Here is an 18190-nt window from a genome sequence, read left to right as displayed (position 1 = left end):
CCATTGAATATTTATTTTTTTTGTCCCAAGTGATTGAATAATGACAAAAAAAATAAAATATTTACAAAAAGTTGTCACTAAATGATATATTGCTCACACAGGCCATGGGCCTATGTGGAATTGCACCCCAAAATACATTCTGCTGCTTCTCCTGAGTATGGGGATACCACATGTGTGGGACTTTTTGGGAGCCTAGCCACGTACGGGGCCCCGAAAACCAATCACCGCCTTCAGGATTTCTAAGGGTGTAAATTTATGATTTCACTCTTCACTGCCTATCACAGTTTCGGAGGCCATGGAATGCCCAGGTGGCACAAACCCCCCCCAAATGACCCAATTTTGGAAAGTAGACACCCCAAGCTATTTGCTGAGAGGCATGGTGAGTATTTTGCAGCTCTCATTTGTTTTTGAAAATGAAGAAAGACAAGAAAAAACTTTTTTTTTTTTTTTTCAATTTTCAAAACTTTGTGACAAAAAGTGAGGTCTGCAAAATACTCACTATACCTCTCAGCAAATAGCTTTGGGTGTCTACTTTCCAAAATGGGGTCATTTGGGGGGGTTTTGTGCCACCTGGGCATTCCATGGCCTCCGAAACTGTGATAGGCAGTCAAGAGTGAAATCAAAAATTCACGCCCTTAGAAAGCCTGAAGGCGGTGCTTGGTTTTCGGGGTCCCGTACGCGGCTAGGCTCCCAAAAAGTCTCACACATGTGGTATCCCCGTACTCAGGAGAAGCAGCAGAATGTATTTTGGGGTGTAATTTCACATATTCCCATGGCATGTCTGAGCAATATATAATTTAGTGACAATTTTGTGCAAAAAAAAAAAAAATTTGTCTCTTTCCCGCAACTTGTGTCGCAATATAAAATATTCCATGGACTCGACATGCCTCTCAGCAAATAGCTTGGGGTGTCTACTTTCCAAAATGGGGTCATTTGGGGGGGTTTTGAACTGTCCTGGCATTTTATGCACAACATTTAGAAGCTTATGTCACACATCACCCACTCTTCTAACCACTTGAAGACAAAGCCCTTTCTGACACTTATTGTTTACATGAAAAAGTTATTTTTTTTTTGCAAGAAAATTACTTTGAACCCCCAAACATTATATATTTTTTTAAAGCAAATGCCCTACAGATTAAAATGGTGGGTGTTTCATTTTTTTTTTTCACACAGTATTTGCGCAGCGATTTTTCAAATGCATTTTTTGGGGAAAAAACACACTTTTTTAAATTTTAATGCACTAAAACACACTATATTGCCCAAATGTTTGATGAAATAAAAAAGATGATCTTAGGCCGAGTACATGGATACCAAACATGACACGCTTTACAATTGCGCACAAACGTGCAGTGGCAACCAAATAAATACATTTTTAAAAGCCTTTAAAAGCCTTTACAGGTTACCACTTTAGATTTACAGAGGAGGTCTACTACAAAAATTACTGCCCTCGATCTAACCTTCGCGGTGATACCTCACATGCATGGTGCAATTGCTGTTTACGTTTGACGACAGACCGCCGCTTGCGTTCGCCTTAGCACGAGAGCAGGGGGCGACAGGGGTGCTTTTTTTTTAATTTTTTTTTTTCTTTATTATTTTTTTGCTTTTTTATCTTATTTTTAAACTGTTCCTTTCATTTTTTTTTTTCTAATCATTTTTATTGTTATCTCGGGGAATGTAAATATCCCCTATGATAGCAATAGGTAGTGACAGGTACTCTTTTTTGAAAAAATTGGGGTCTATTAGACCCTAGATCTCTCCTCTGCCCTCAAAGCATCTGACCACACCAAGATCGGTGTGATAAAATTCTTCCCCAATTTCCCAATGGCGCTATTTACATCCGGCGAAATCTAAGTCATAAAATGCTCGTAGCTTCCGGTTTCTTAGGCCATAGAGATGTTTGGAGCCACTCTGGTCTTTGAACAGCTCTATGGTCAGCTGGCTGAATCACCGGCTGCATTTTCAGGTTCCCTGTTGAGACAGGAGAGCCAGAGAAAAACACGGAAGACGGTGGGGGGGGGGGGCATTCCCTCCCACGGCTTGTAAAAGCAGTCTAGAGGCTAATTAGCCACTAGGATTGCTTTTACATGAAAGCCGACCGCTGGCTGAAAAGAATGATACCAAGATGATACCTAAACCTGCAGGCATCATTCTGGTATAACCACTCAAAGTTGTGAATGGCGTACCTGAAGACAAAAAAATGGTTAACAATAAAGCACAGTAAACGGTAAAGTATAAAAAATTGCATACCTGAAAAGCAAACATGATAAAACATAATAACAATAAAACATTGCAGAATAGAATACAGTAAATAAGAGCAGAACAATAGAGAGAATAGAGAGAGAGAGAACAATAAAACGACAACTATTTTTTTTTATTTTATATATATATATATATATATATATATATATATATATATATTTTTTTTTTTTTTACACTTTTTTTGTAACTAACTTTTATAACTGTAACCGGTTCCAGGTTCGGGTCTCTCAAAATGCGATGGCATCTTGGGAGACCCTGTGAAAGTGTGCCTAGTCTGTGGAATGCTGTACCCTACGCTAATACTCAACTAGTGCATAGTAGCGTTCAAAACATTCACCAATGCAAAGACCAGGATTGTCAGGACAGGAGGGACAATAATAGTGGGTGTCACGCCTATATCCGCGCTTGCTGCAGACACAACAACATCTTTTTTGGGGGGGTTCGCTGGGTAGGGGTACTCGGGAGGACATAAAGAAAATGCCTCTCATGCAGCCGACTGCATTTGGTTGGGGATGTGAATGGGGGAAGTACGGGCGCTGCAGAAGCGGTGGGTTCCCAATTAGGATTGGCGAATGCAGCAGGAAGGGCATTATGGGCACGACGGGCCTGTGTTTGTCTTTTTGGTGGCAGCGGGACACTACTTGTGCTTGCCGCCTCACCAGCTTGAACTGCACTTATGGGACTCGCCACATCACCAAGTGTTACTGCAGTGCTGGTTTGACTACGACCGGGGTGTACTAGGCCGCTGGCGCTTGCCAGTTCACCAAAACGCTACCAAAAAAACTGTTAGCGATCGCAGGGATCAGGCCTGACTCTGCGAACGCTGCAGTTATGTTTTTAGTGTTTTGTAAGTGACAGTGATCGATTGATACTGCACTTGGGTGGGCTGGGCTGGGCCGGGCAGAGGGGCAAAACGCAGGTGCTAGCAGGTATCTGTGCTGATCCCGCTAACACTGCGTTTTTGGGAACCCTAAACTGCTGGGGACACTAGTATAGATCTGATCGGATCAGATATTGATCCGTTCAGATACTATACCACTAAGGGAGGTGTATGCTGCGTGCATGGGTGTTAGTGCTACTGGCGCTAACCTGACGCTGCCTGGGGCTGGTGCTTGCCAGTTCACCAAAATACTACCAAAAAAAAATGTTAGCGATCGCAGGGATCAGGCCTGACTCTGCGAACGTTGCAGTTATGCGTTTAGTGTTTTGTAAGTGACAGTGATCGATCGATACTGCACTTGGGTGGGCTGGGCTGGGCCGGGCGGAGGGGCAAAACGCAGGTGCTAGCAGGTATCTGGGCTGATCCCGCTAACACTGCGTTTTTGGGAACCCTAAACTGCTGGGGATGCTAGTATAGATCTGATCGGATCAGATATTGATCCGATCAGATACTATACCACTAAGGGAGGCGTATGCTGCGTGCGTGGGTGTTAGCGGTACTGGCGCTAATCTGACGCTGCCTGGGGCGACGCATATCACCGCTGGGCGATCAGGGGGCCAAACCTTTATTCGGTAATAAACGGCGGGTGCCCTGACACTATAAAAAATAAACGAACTAACCAGCGTCACCCGTAACGGTTATACGGTGATCAGTGGTGAAAGGGCTAACTAGGGGGCCATCAAGGGGTTAAAACATTTATTCGGTAGTATATGGGGGTCCCTGACGCTATAAAACGCTGACGGCGAACCTAAATATTTACGTCCCTAACTAGCGTCACCAGCGACACTAATACAGCGATCAGAAAAATGATCGCTTAGCGACACTGGTGACAGGGGGTGATCAAGGGGTTAAAGCTTTATTAGGGGGGGTTAGGGGGGTACCCTAGACCTAAAGGGGGGTAATACTAACTGTCCCAACACTGTAACTGTCACAAACTGACACTATGCAGTAATCAGAAAAAAAAAAAATAAAAAAAAAAACTGCTTGGTGTCAGTTTGTGACGGGGGGGTGATCGGGGGGGGGTCGGGGGGCGATCGGGGGGGGGGGGATCGGGGTGTTTAGTGTGCCTGGCATGTTCTACTGTGTGTGTGTGTGTGTTGGTGCACTCACTCACATGTCGTCTCTCCTCGGGCCGGAACGGAAATTACCGAGCCGAGGAGAGATGACATCAATTCCTTTGCTGCTGTTTAGCATACAGCAGCAAAGGAATGATTTGATTGGCCGGCGGCGATCGCGAGGGGGGGGCCACGAACGGATGGTCTCCCCCTCACCTCTGATCGCCGCTGGACAAAAGACGACCGCCTAGGGCACCGGGGGGGGGTCCGATCGGACCCCCCACCCGCGGAAGGCAAATCACGTACATGTTCGTGATTTTGCCTGTCCGTGCCACCTTGCCGACGTACATCGGCGTGAGGCGGTCGTCAAGTGGTTAAAGCTTGTAGTAGGAGTTTTCATTTTACTCTGACTGTCCTATGCGGCTGCAGGACCCCTGACCCTCTGTCTGGACAGTTGCTGATTGGCCCTGTGCTGATCACATGCACCCTCCCAAGAAAAAAAAAATCTCTAGTAATACACACCAAACTTTACCAAACTGAACATGTGTTGAGTGACTCCAAAGGCTCTGTCTTATCAGGAGATAGATTGGGGACAGTGGAAGAAGGGAAGGATCAGAGCGGAAGGGATCAAACATCTTTTTTACACAATGAAGAGATTTAACACCTTAGGTTCCATAGTTAGTATAACAAGCATGCTTTACTACATACAGACTGATTTGACTGTTTTGGGCTTAGTAACATTTTAAATTCAGGAGGGAGGCTCCGCACAGAGAGACCAGCCGGATGGGATGAGGACAGGCTAACAGCTGAAGAGGCGGGGGGGGGGGGCTGCTCATCTCTCCTTCAGCTACCTTCTCCTTCAGCTGTCATCACTGGGGACTGCCTGCTGAGAAGAGCCTGCCAACATGCAAGGGGATGCTGAGACCTGTAGTCCCCCTGAAGACACTGGCCAAGGTATGCCGGGGCAGCAAACAAGCCTGAGTTAGGGGGTAGGGATGTAGGGAAAAGAACAAGTTAATTTGTGCATGTGGACTTTGTCATGTGTGTACCCTTTGCTAAAGTTAAGGTTTGCCTTAAAGTGGAGTTCCACCCAGGGCCGATCCTAGGGTCACCGGCGCCTGGGTGCAGAAATATTTCTGGCGCCCCCACATGGGCGTGGTCATCTTACCAACTCCTCCCCTTTACAAATGTTTCTATGGCAACGACTCAAACACACAGATGCTCCCCTAAGAAGTCTTTGTTACCCTGGGATCCTCCTGTGATCTTTTAATAAAGAAAATACAGGAAGAGGGTACACTAATGAGACCTGGAGGGGAGTCTCTCTGATGCACACAGAGAGGGCTTCTGTTAGAGAGTCTGTTAGAAAGAGCCCCCAGACATAATACAGAAGATGTCAGAGACTGCAGACATGGTACAGGAGATGATCAGAGACTGCAGACATAATACTGGAGATGATCAGAGACTGCAGACATAATACAGGAGATGATCAGAGACTGCAGACATAATACAGGAGATGATCAGAGACTGCAGACATAATACAGGAGATGATCAGAGACTGCAGACATAATACAGGAGATGATCAGAGACTGCAGACATAATACAGGAGATGATCAGAGACTGCAGACATAATACAGGAGATGATCAGAGACTGCAGACATAATACAGGAGATGATCAGAGACTGCAGACATAATACAGGAGATGATCAGAGACTGCAGACATACTACAAGAGATGATCAGAGACTGCAGACATAGTACAAGAGATGATCAGAGACTGCAGACATACTACAGGAGATGATCAGAGACTGCAGACATAGTACAAGAGATGATCAGAGACTGCAGACATACTACAGGAGATGATCAGAGACTGCAGACATACTACAGGAGATGATCAGAGACTGCAGACAGGATATAATAGATGATCAAAGACTGCAGACATAGTACAGGAGAAGGTCAGAGACTGCAGATATACTACAGGAGATTATCAGAGACTGCAGACATAATACAGGAGATGATCAGAGACTGCAGACATACTACAGGAGATGATCAGAAACTGCAGACATAATACAGGAGATGATCAGAGACAGCAGACATAGTACAGGAGATGATCAGAGACTGCAGACATAATACAGGAGTTGATCAAAGACTGCAGACATACTACAGATGATCAGAGACTGCAGACAGGATATAAGAGATGATCAAAGACTGCAGACATAGTACAGGAGATGGTCAGAGACTGCAGACATAATACAGGAGATGATCAGAGACTGCAGACATACTACAGGAGATGATCAGAGACTGCAGACATAATACAAGAGATGATCAGAGACTGCAGACATAGTACAGGAGATGATCAGAGACTGCAGACATAGTACAGGAGATGATCAGAGACTGCAGACATAGTACAGGAGATGATCAGAGACTGCAGACATAGTACAAGAGATGATCAGAGACTGCAGACAGAGATACTACAGGAGATGATCAGAGACTGCAGACAGACATACTACAGGAGATGATCAGAGACTGCAGACATACTACAGGAGATGATCAGAGACTGCAGACATAGTACAGGAGATGATCAGAGACTGCAGTCATACTACAGGAGATGATCAGAGACTGCAGACATAATACAGGAGATGATCAGAGACTGCAGACATAATACAGGAGATGATCAGAGACTGCAGACATAATACAGGAGATGATCAGAGACTGCAGGCATAGTACAGGAGATGATCAGAGACTGCAGACATAGTACAGGAGATGATCAGAGACTGCAGACATAATACAGGAGATGATCAGAGACTGCAGACATTATACAGGAGATGATCAGAGACTGCAGACAGGATATAAGAGATGATCAAAGACTGCAGACATAGTACAGGAGATGATCAGAGACTGCAGACATAGTACAGGAGATGATCAGAGACTGCAGACATAGTACAGGAGATGATCAGAGACTGCAGTCATACTACAGGAGATGATCAGAGACTGCAGACATAATACAGGAGTTGATCAGAGACTGCAGACATAATACAGGAGATGATCAGAGACTGCAGACATAATACAGGAGATGATCAGAGACTGCAGACATAATACAGGAGATGATCAGAGACTGCAGACATACTACAGGAGATGATCAGAGACTGCAGACATAATACAGGAGATGATTAGAGACTGCAGACATAATAAAGGAGATGATCAGAGACTGCATTTCCTATGAACGTTAGTAGATAATGGCCGATCGGCCCTCTCACCTGACCCAGCGATACAGAGGTGGTTCCTCTGATCAGGAGTCAGCTCACTCTGAATTGCCCGTGGCGACTCCGCTGTGTAGAGCCCAGATCTATATTCCGGCAATGACTCCATTCCTTTCTCTGCCAGGGATGGCGCTAGGCTGTGTGGCTTTCCCTCTGGTGGCGCAGGTCAGCGGGGTTCTCTCAGCACTGTCCGCTCCCTCTGGAGTCCTGGGTGTATTTCCCTGAAAGCTTTCCCAGGCTCCTGTATCTCTCTGTCTCTCCCATTTAGCTGAGCATGCTGTGTGAGCTGCAGTTTCTGTGTTTACAGTGGGGCTGCCAGTCCTCGGGACTACATGTCCCACAATCCTCTTCTCTGCTCCTTTTTCTATTCTGTTTCTTCCCTGGGTATATGAAGGCAGGGGAAGATACATAGTGGGCAGCTGTGCTGGCAAGCGCTGCTCACTAGTACAGCAGCGTGCGCAAGAGGGAGAGGGAGGGGGGAAAGAAGAGCCCGCAGCTGCATTGGCATCACTATGGTTGGGGTCACCCCCCTTCCACCAACTATAATCGCCCCTCAGTACAGACCCCCTCCACTAAGTATAGACCCCCTCCACTAAGTATAGACCCCCTCCATCAGTGCAGAACCTGCACTAAGTATAAACCCCTCCCTAAGTACAGACCTTACACAGTGCAGACCCCCCCAGGAAAACCCCCCTCCATTAGTACAGACCCCCCCCTCCATTAGTACAGACCCCCCCAGGACAGACCCCCCCTCCATTAATACAGACCCCCAGGACAGACCCCCCTCCATTAGTACAGACTCCCCAGGACAGAGCCCCCCTCCATTACTACAGACCCCCCAGGACAGAGTCCCCCCTCCATTACTACAGACCCCCCAGGACAGAGCCCCCCTCCATTACTACAGACCCCCCAGGACAGAGCCCCCCTCCATTACTACAGACCCCCCAGGACAGAGCCCCCCTCCATTACTACAGACCCCCCAGGACAGAGCCCCCCTCCATTACTACAGACCCCCCAGGACAGAGCCCCCCTCCATTACTACAGACCCCCCAGGATAGAGCCCCCCTCCATTACTACAGACCCCCCAGGACAGACCCCCCCTCCATTACTACAGACCCCCCAGGACAGACCCCCCTCCATTACTACAGACCCCCCCCAGGACAGACCCCCCTCCATTACTACAGACCCCCCCAGGACAGAGCCCCCTCCATTACTACAGACCCCCCAGGACAGACCCCCCTCCATTACTACAGACCCCCCAGGACAGAGCCCCCCTCCATTACTACAGACCCCCCAGGGCAGGACCCCCCCTCCATTGGTACAGACCCCCCCAGGACAGAGCACCCCCTCCATTACTACAGACCCCCCAGGACAGAGTCCCCCTCCATTACTACAGACCCCCCAGGACAGAGCCCCCCTCCATTACTACAGACCCCCCAGGACAGACCCCCTCCATTACTACAGACCCCGCAGGACAGAGCCCCCCTCCATTACTACAGACCCCCCAGGACAGAGCCCCCCTCCATTACTACAGACCCCCCAGGACAGAGCCCCCCCCCTCCATTACTACAGACCTCCCAGGGCAGGACCCCCCTCCATTAGTACAGACCCCCCAGGACAGAGCCCCCCTCCATTACTACAGACTCCCCAGGACAGAGCCCCCCTCCATTACTACAGACCCCCCAGGACAGAGCCCCCCTCCATTACTACAGACCCCCCAGGACAGACCCCCCTCCATTACTACAGACCCCCTCCATTACTACAGACCCCCCAGGACAGAGCCCCCCTCCATTACTACAGACCCCCCAGGGCAGGACCCCCCTCCATTAGTACAGACCCCCCAGGGCAGGGCCCCCCTCCATTAGTACAGACCCCCAGGACAGAGCCCCCCTCCATTACTACAGACCTTCCAGGACAGAGCCCCCCTCCATTACTACAGACCCCCCAGGACAGAGCCCCCCTCCATTACTACAGACCCCCTCCATTACTACATAGCACCCAGGGCATGAGCCCCCTCCATTAGTACAGACCCCCCAGGACAGAGCCCCCCACCATTACTACAGACCCCCCAGGGCAGGACCCCCCTCCATTACTACAGACCCCCACTCCATTACTACAGACCACCCAGGACAGAGCCCCCCTCCATTACTACAGACCCCCCAGGACAGAGCCCCCCTCCATTACTACAGACCCCCCAGGACAGAGCCCCCCTCCATTACTACAGACCCCCCAGGACAGAGCCCCCCTCCATTACTACAGACCCCCCAAGACAGAGCCCCCTCCATTACTACAGACCCCCCAGGACAGAGCCCCCCTCCATTACTACAGACCCCCCAGGGCAGGACCCCCCTCCATTAGTACAGACCCCCCCCAGGACAGAGCCCCCCCCTCCATTACTACAGACCCCCCAGGACAGAGCCCCCCTCTATTAGTAATGACCCCCCAGGGCAGGACCCCTCCTCCATTACTACAGACCCCCCCCTCCATTAGGGTACAGTACATAATGATAAAAACACCCGGGCGGCAGCTGGAGAGGAGAGTGTGCAGCCGCGCCGCCCGGGTGGAGAACAGAAGAGTACACAGCAGGAGTGAGAGACACAGAGAGGAGGAGAATGTGTCAGCACGGACCGCTCCGCTCCCCCTCCCCCCCGCGACATCACTCACTGCACGGCTGGTCTCTCTCCACACAGAGACCAGCCGCTCTGCCTCCCTTCTCATCTTCGGCTGGCTGAAGGAGGGAGGGGCTTGAGCACTGAATACAGCGGCGCCTTTCTTCTTAGAACACCAGCGGAAAGGCGCCGCAGGACACAAACAAGAGGAGGAAGAGGGAAGGGAGCACTCTGGCGCTACAGCGCCCCCACCTCTCTGGCGCTGGGGTGCACTGCACCCCGTGCACTCCGCCTCGGACCGGCCCTGGTTCCACCCAAAAGTGGAACTTCCACTCATCAGATTCCTCCCCCCCTCCAGTGACACGGTTGGCACCTTTCAGGGGGGAGGGGAGTACAGATACCTGTATATTACAGGTATCTGTACCCACTTCCGGCATAGATAGCCGCAGAATCTGCGGTTATTTACGCCACTTCCTGCTCCCTCCCTGCTGCCTGCTGGGAAACACACGGGTCCCAGAGGCAGCAGGGAGCATTCGTATTGCGTGGCACGACTCGCGCATGCGCAGTAGGGAACCGGGAAGTGAAGCCGCACGGCTTCACTTCCTGATTCCCTTACCGAAGATGGAGGCGGCAGCACCCGAGGATGGAGAGACGCTTCGGCCTCGGGTGCCGACATTGCGGGCGCCCTGGACAGGTAAGTGTCCATGTTTTAAAAGTCAGCAGCTGCAGTATTTGTAGCCGCTGACTTTTAAAAAAAAAAATTTCGGCGGCGCTCCGCTTTAACTTTGCCTTCTGCCTGGTCTGAAACATAGAAAAGTGACGGCAGAAAAAAGACTGAGCAGTCCATGAAGTCTGCCTATTTTTTTTTGTTTGTTTGTTTTGTTTTTTCTTTGCTTTTTTGTTTTTCGTTAACTTTTTAGTATAGATCTATGTTTGTCCCAAGCATGTTTGAAGCTGTTTACTGTTGACTGTCTCACTACCTCTGCTGGAAGTTTATTCCAAGCTTAAGTTATTAAAGGTGTCTAATGCAAATAACCGACACCTTTAGCACTTGGTCTCCCGCTGTAGGTCACTAGGCACATTGGGGTATGAAGAGTCAGCACCTAAACAGTAATCCTGGTACAGTACTACATGTGGTTGCCATGGGCAATGAAAGTTTACAGTCAGTTGAAGCAGCCTGTCAGTAGTGTGTACCTATGTCAGGTGGGACAGCCTCTAGCAGCGAGGGAGTCCTGTTCTGTATTCCTTCCGCAAACGGTCTTTTTCCCATAGCATAGGGAGCAGACATGTGTAAAGCAGAGGGATCCTGATACAGATGCCTAGCATAGCCCAGAAGTACCCACGGGAGATAGTCTTCTCATTTGACCCAGATTTGACGCCCAACGAGTTAATAGGAAAATATGGAGAAAAGGTCCATCATTACCCACCTACCCATTACAAGCACATTAGCATTCTTTACTTTAGTGCGCGCAGCTGTTTTAGCTTTGTTGGTGTGAAAGGGTCCTAAATTGTAATAACCTTTATTTTCTGCAATTGTTTCAGTGCTAGAGTGATGCTTTCTCCTCACTTTTTTTAGACATTACATATTTACATATAAATAAAGCAAGTAAATATAATTTGATAGTAAAAGCATATCACAGATTTTTTTTTAATTCAGAGAGAACTCATTAATTATGGCACTTAAATGATAAACGTTGTAGATAAAAAACAGGCAACATTTTTTATTTAGTACACGATAATGTAAAGATTTTATCAGTAGATATATAGTAGGTGGAGGCTGCTGATGGCAAATGAATCTGAGACACTTTGCATAGAAAGGTGTGGTCTATATACAGAATATATCTATGAGAATGAGAAGGATTCAACTAAACTCTGTTCTGTCAAAGTGATTCCTCATCACCATGATCATGTTCTGGACTGTCTTCACTTTCATCACTTATTTCTCATGTAATTCATGTTTTATACGAGATTACTAAATGTAAATATACTAGGTTTTATTTTCCTGTTATCATCATTCTCTCATTTGTGTTGCAGATTCTGTGGCTCAGTTTACTGTCATCCAGGAATCCACAATAACGGCGCCTCTTGGTGGTAATGTCATTTTGTCCTGTGGTCGTAGTGCTGGTTCTGTAGCTGCTGGTAACTACCCAGCCTGGGTATATCAGACACCTGGGAGTGTTCCTAAAGGTTTAACAGGTAGTAATGGAAACAATCATAATCTAAAACCTCCAGGAATCTCTGAACGTTTTACTGGATCTATCCAAGGAGGCTCAAGTGTTTTATCTATCAGTAATGTACAGGCTGCAGATGAAGGGGATTATTACTGCGCTCTATGGACTGGTAGTGCGTACACAGTGCTACAAATTCACACACAGTGAGATATTATTATACACTTCCTCTTTTGTTTCTCATACATATGTATTTAAATATCCAAAGAATATTAATCAAATATATGTGTAGCAACCTCGTAGAATGTAGCTTTTAATAGTCTGACAGCAGTTAGGGTAGTTTTAGCTGGTTTCTATTGATTGCTGTGCTAATTGAGTACAATTTTATATTTTGCCTTTTTCAATAATCATAATAATGATTTGTGAGCATATGTTAAAAGAAATGTGAGAATTATGTGAGTATTATTGATGTTCTACTGAATTAGCCTAAGCTAATAAACCATTTCTTATCAAAGTAGTGCAAATGATGACAAAATAATACAGAAGTGGGAACTGAAATTTTTAGCATGGCTTTTGCTCAATACCAAAAGAAAGGTTCTCGCTGCATTTGGACTTTAAAGGACCGGCAAAAATTTTTTAAAAATGTTGTATATGTTTTAGGACATTTTAATCAAGTTCCAGTGCCAAACATTTACTATACTATAAATCAGGGGTGTAATTAGAATGGTGAAAGACCTGGGGCACACTTAGGAAAGCAATGGTGCAAAGACACTATCATAATAACTGTCAGTCAGGTTTTTTTCTGCATCTGTGTCCCATTGGGGAGATTTCCATTTTTTTCCTATTCTATAAGTGTGTACAGGTAAACTTGTGGACACAACAGATTAACAAGCCTGGTTAATCTTACAAACCAATGAATTATACACTCTTTTACCTAGCAAAATACTATAATTATCATAAACATCTTTATAAATATATGATTTTAAAATCATGACCCAATGTTGCAAGGCATCTATAAAATATTTATCCTGATACAATATCCCATTGCTGTAAAAAGGATTTCTAAATATTAAAATGGGTTATTTATGTATAATCACCATTGTTAAAAACATTTGCATGTCAGAGGGAAGTGATAATCCCATTAGATATCCAGTGTGTTTGATTCTGTATCATTATTATTAGAAACATTGTATGTGTAAAAGTAGTTTAACCAGTTGCCCTATAACACATTTACTGCTACAGGGCAGCTGCTCTGCGCAGGACCACGTATATATACGTGATCCTGCATTTCCAGGTATCTGGCTTGAGTGCGCACCACCGGAGGCTTGCTCCTACTGTGATTCTCTGCAGCAGGAGCTGATCAGTGGGTCAGCTCCAGCACCCGCTGATCGTTCAAAACACAGGCAGAACGGCGATCTCCCTATGTAAACGAGGCAGATTGCTGTTCTGTCCGTAAGGAGGGCATGAATCCTGTGCAAAGCAGGGACACAGACCTATGCCTTCCACCAGTAATACGGGGCCATAGTTTGATGCTTATTCCTTCTGCAGAGAAATAACATTTGAATTCCATAAATGGCAGACTATTGTTTGATAATTGGTTATCAGTGGTTATTTTGTCTAAGTGGAGAAATTTATTATTGAAATCAATCCATTTTATACATAGATATACAGTAAATATGTCTGTGTCCGCCTATTATTCAAACTATTTATGGTGTGAATGTGACTTATTGAATAAATACAAATTTATTGTCAATAGCCCAGTCCGTATTCACATTGATCCTGGTTTTTGTTCTTAAAGAATTCTACATTGGATAAAATTAACTCAAATTAATTAATCGTTCAGGCATTCCCTGACACACAGAACAACAGTCTAATGCTGCGTACACATGGACGGACTTTTCGACCGGACTGGTCTGACGGTCTTTCCGACGGACTTCCGACGAACTTTCCGACAAAATTCCGACGGACTTTTGAACGAACGGACTTGCCTACACATGATCACACCAAAGTCCAAAGGATTCGTAAGAATTTGTACGTGATGACGTACAACCAGGACTAAAATAAGGAAGTTGATAGCCAGTAGCCAATAGCTGCCCTAGCGTGGGGTTTTGTCCGTCGGACTAGCATACAGACGAGCGGATTTTTCGACTGGACTCGAGTCCGTCAAAAGATTTGAAACATGTTCCAAATCTAAATCCCGTCTGATTTTCAACTGAAAAGGGCCGCTGCAGGTCCGATGAAGCCCACACTTGGTCGAATTGTCCGACGGATTCGTTCCGTCGGACCAGTCCGGTCTTAAAGTCCGCCGAAGTGTACGCGCCATTATAGTTAAGATTGGCGGGCTTTCGGTGGGGCTCTTGTTTAGGCAGTGCACTGTCCTTTTAAGAGTTTTAGTGATGTACAGTATGTAGTTGGATAAAAGCAGTCTCTATGGCGTTGACTATGCATGTGACATGTGGTTAACCACTTCAGCCCTGGACCATTTGGCTGGCCAAAGACCAGAGGACTTTTTACAATTTGGCATTGCGCTGCTTTAACTGGTAATTGCGCAGTCATGCAATGTTGTACCCAAACAAAATTTGCGTCCTTTTTTTTCCACAAATAGAGCTTTCTTTTGATGGTATTTGATTGCCTCTGCGATTTTTATTTTTTGCGATATAAATGGAAAAAGACCGAAAATTTTGAAAAAAAAAAAAAAAGATATTTTCTACTTTTTGTTATAAGAAAAATCCAATAAACTCAATTTTAGTCATACATTTAGGCCAAAATGTATTCAGCCACGTGTATTTGGTAAAAAAAAAGTCAATAAGCGTATATTTATGGTTTGTGCAAAAGTTATAGCGCCTACAAACTAGGGTACATTCTCTCCCCCCCCCCAAATGACCCTATTTTGGAAAGTAGACACCCTAAGGAAATTGATAAGAGGCATGTTGAGCCCATTGAATATTTATTTTTTTTGTCCCAAGTGATTGAATAATGACAAAAAAAAAAACATTTTTTACAAAAAGTTGTCACTAAATGATATATTGCTCACACATGCCATGGTTATATGTGGAATTGCACCCCAAAATACATTCTGCTGCTTCTCCTGAGTACGGGGATACCACATGTGTGGGACTTTTTGGGAGCCTAGCAGCGTATGGGGCCCCGAAAACCAAGCACCACCTTCAGGATTTCTAAGGGCATACATTTTTGATTTCACTCCTCACTACCTATCACAGTTTCGAAGGTCATAAAATGCCAAGATAGCACAAAACCCCCTCAAATTACCCCATTTTGGAAAGTAGACACCCCAAGCTATTTGCTGAGAGGCATGGTGAGTATTTTGCAGCTCTCGTTTGTTTTTGAAAATGAAGAAAGGAAAGAAAAATGTATTTTTTTTTCTTTTTTCAAATTTCAAAACTTTGTGACAAAAAGCGAGATCTGAAAAATACTCACCATACCTCTCAGCAAATAGCTTGGGATGTCTACTTTCCAAAATGGGGTCATTTGGGGGAGGGGTTTGTGCTATCTGGGCATTCCATGGCCTCCGAAACTGTGATTTACCCCCTTAGAAAGCCTGAAGGCGGTGCTTGGTTTTCGGAGTCCCGTACGCAGCTAGGCTCCCAAAAAGTCTCACACATGTGGTATCCCTGTACTCAGGAGAAGCAACAGAATGAATTTTGAGGTGTAATTTCACATATGCCCATGGCATGTGTGAGCAATATATCATTTTGTGACAACTTTGTGCAGTTAAAAAAAAAAAATTGTCTTTTTTCCGCAACATGTGTCAAAATATAAAATATTCCATGGACTCGACATGCCTCTCAGCAAATAGCTTTGGATGTCTACTTTCCCAAATGGGGACATTTTTTTGGTTGAACTGTCCTGGCATTTTATGCACAACATTTAGAAGCTTATGTCACACATCACCCACTCTTCTAACCACTTGAAGACAAAGCCCTTTCTGACACTTTTTGTTTACATGAAAAAATATTTTTTTTTGCAAGAAAATTACTTTGAACCCCCAAACATTATATATTTTTTTTAATGCAAAGGACCTACAGATTAAAATGGTGGGTGTTTCATTTTTATTTCACATAGTATTTGCGCAGCGATTTTTCAAACGCATTTTTTGGGAAAAAACACACTTTTTTACATTTTAATGCACTAAAACACAATATATTGCCCAAATGTTTGATAAAATAAAAAAGATGATCTTAGGCCGAGTACACGGATACCAAACAGGACATGCTTTAAAACTGCGCACAAACGTGCAGCAGCAACAAACTACATACATTTTTAAAAGCTTTTAAACGCCTTTACAGGTTACCACTTTAGATTTACGGAGGAGGTCTACTGCTAAAATTACTGCTCTCGATCTGACCTTTTCGGTGATACCTCACATGCATGGTGCAATTGCTGTTTACATATGACGCCAGACCGACGCTTGCGTTCGCCTTTGCGCGAGAGCAGGGGGGGGGAGGGGTGCTTTTTTTTTTTTTTTTCATTATTTATTTTGCTTTTTTTATTTTATTTTTAAGGCTCGGTTCACACGGGGGCGACTTGTCAGGCGACCTAGCCGCCTGAAAAGTCGCCTCCCGTTCTGTACAATGGAACCGTTCTAATCGGAGCGACGCAAGTCGCTCCGACTTAGAAGAAAGGTTCCTGTACTACTTTGGGGGCGACTTGCATAGACTTCTATACAGAAGTCGTCTTGCAAGTCGCCACGGCAGTCGTGTGCAGGTCGCCTCGGTGAGGCGACCTGCAAGTCGTGCCGCGTCTAGTGTGAACCGGCACTAAAGTGTTCCTTTCATTTATATATTTTTTTTATCATTTTTATTGTTATCTCAGGGAATGTAAATATCCCCTATGATAGCAATAGGTAGTGACAGGTACTCTTTTTGAAAAAATTGGAGTCTATTAGACCCTAGATCTTTCCTCTGCCCTCAAAGCATCTGACCACACCAAGATCGGTGTGATAAAATGCTTTCCCAATTTCCCAATGGCGCTGTTTATATCTGGCGAAATCTAAATCATGAAATGCTCGTAGCTTCTGGTTTATTAGGCCATAGAGATGATTGGAGCCATTCTGGTCTCTGATCAGCTCTATGGACAGCTGGCGGAACCACCAGCTGCATTCTCAGGTTCCCTGTTGGGACAGGAGAGCCAGAGAAAACCATGGAAGATGGTGGGAGGGGGATGACATTCCCTCCCACTGCTTGTAAAAGCAGTCTAAAGGCTAATTAGCCACTAGGATTTATTTTACATGAAAGCCGACCGCTGGCTGAAAAGAATGATACCAGGATGATACCTAAACCCGTAGGCATCATTCTGGTATATCCACTCAAAGTCCAGCATAATACCAGTACGTTGCTGATCCTTGTTGGGCATATATTGTAATCTTTTTTTTTTCATGCAGCCTGTGGGCTGAACGAAAAAAAGAGATTGATCGGTGGGTATGTCCACCATTAGAATACCTTCCTTCATCCACCCACTTCTAATGATGGGCATACATGCACCATTTTGTTTTTAACTGTGGTGGTGAAATCACCTCCTACAGCGCTGGAGTCACAGCTTTATGTATCGTGGGAGCAAACGCTGTTGCTGTCAAGATACATAGAACCGCGCTGCAGCTGAATGGCGTACCTGCTAAGCAAATGATGGTTAACAATAAAACAAAGTAACATTACAGTATAACAGTAAGATTTACCATACCTGCAAAGCAAATACAACAAAAAACAGAGTAAAAAATAAAACATTTTTGAACGCAACCTGTGCCTAAAATATATATATGCCGAAGCATGGGGGCATTCAAAAGTTAGGAGCAAATCACTCCTCCGCCCCTGCTGCCCCCATGCTTCGGCATATATGCTCTTTTTTTTAACTGTGGTGGCGAAATCACCTCCGACAGCGCTGGAGTCA

This window comes from Aquarana catesbeiana, linkage group LG01 (genome assembly GCF_042186555.1).
Source record: "Aquarana catesbeiana isolate 2022-GZ linkage group LG01, ASM4218655v1, whole genome shotgun sequence".
Taxonomy (NCBI): domain Eukaryota; kingdom Metazoa; phylum Chordata; class Amphibia; order Anura; family Ranidae; genus Aquarana; species Aquarana catesbeiana.
The sequence above is the reverse complement of the archived record's forward strand: the minus strand, read 5'-3'. Positions refer to the sequence as shown.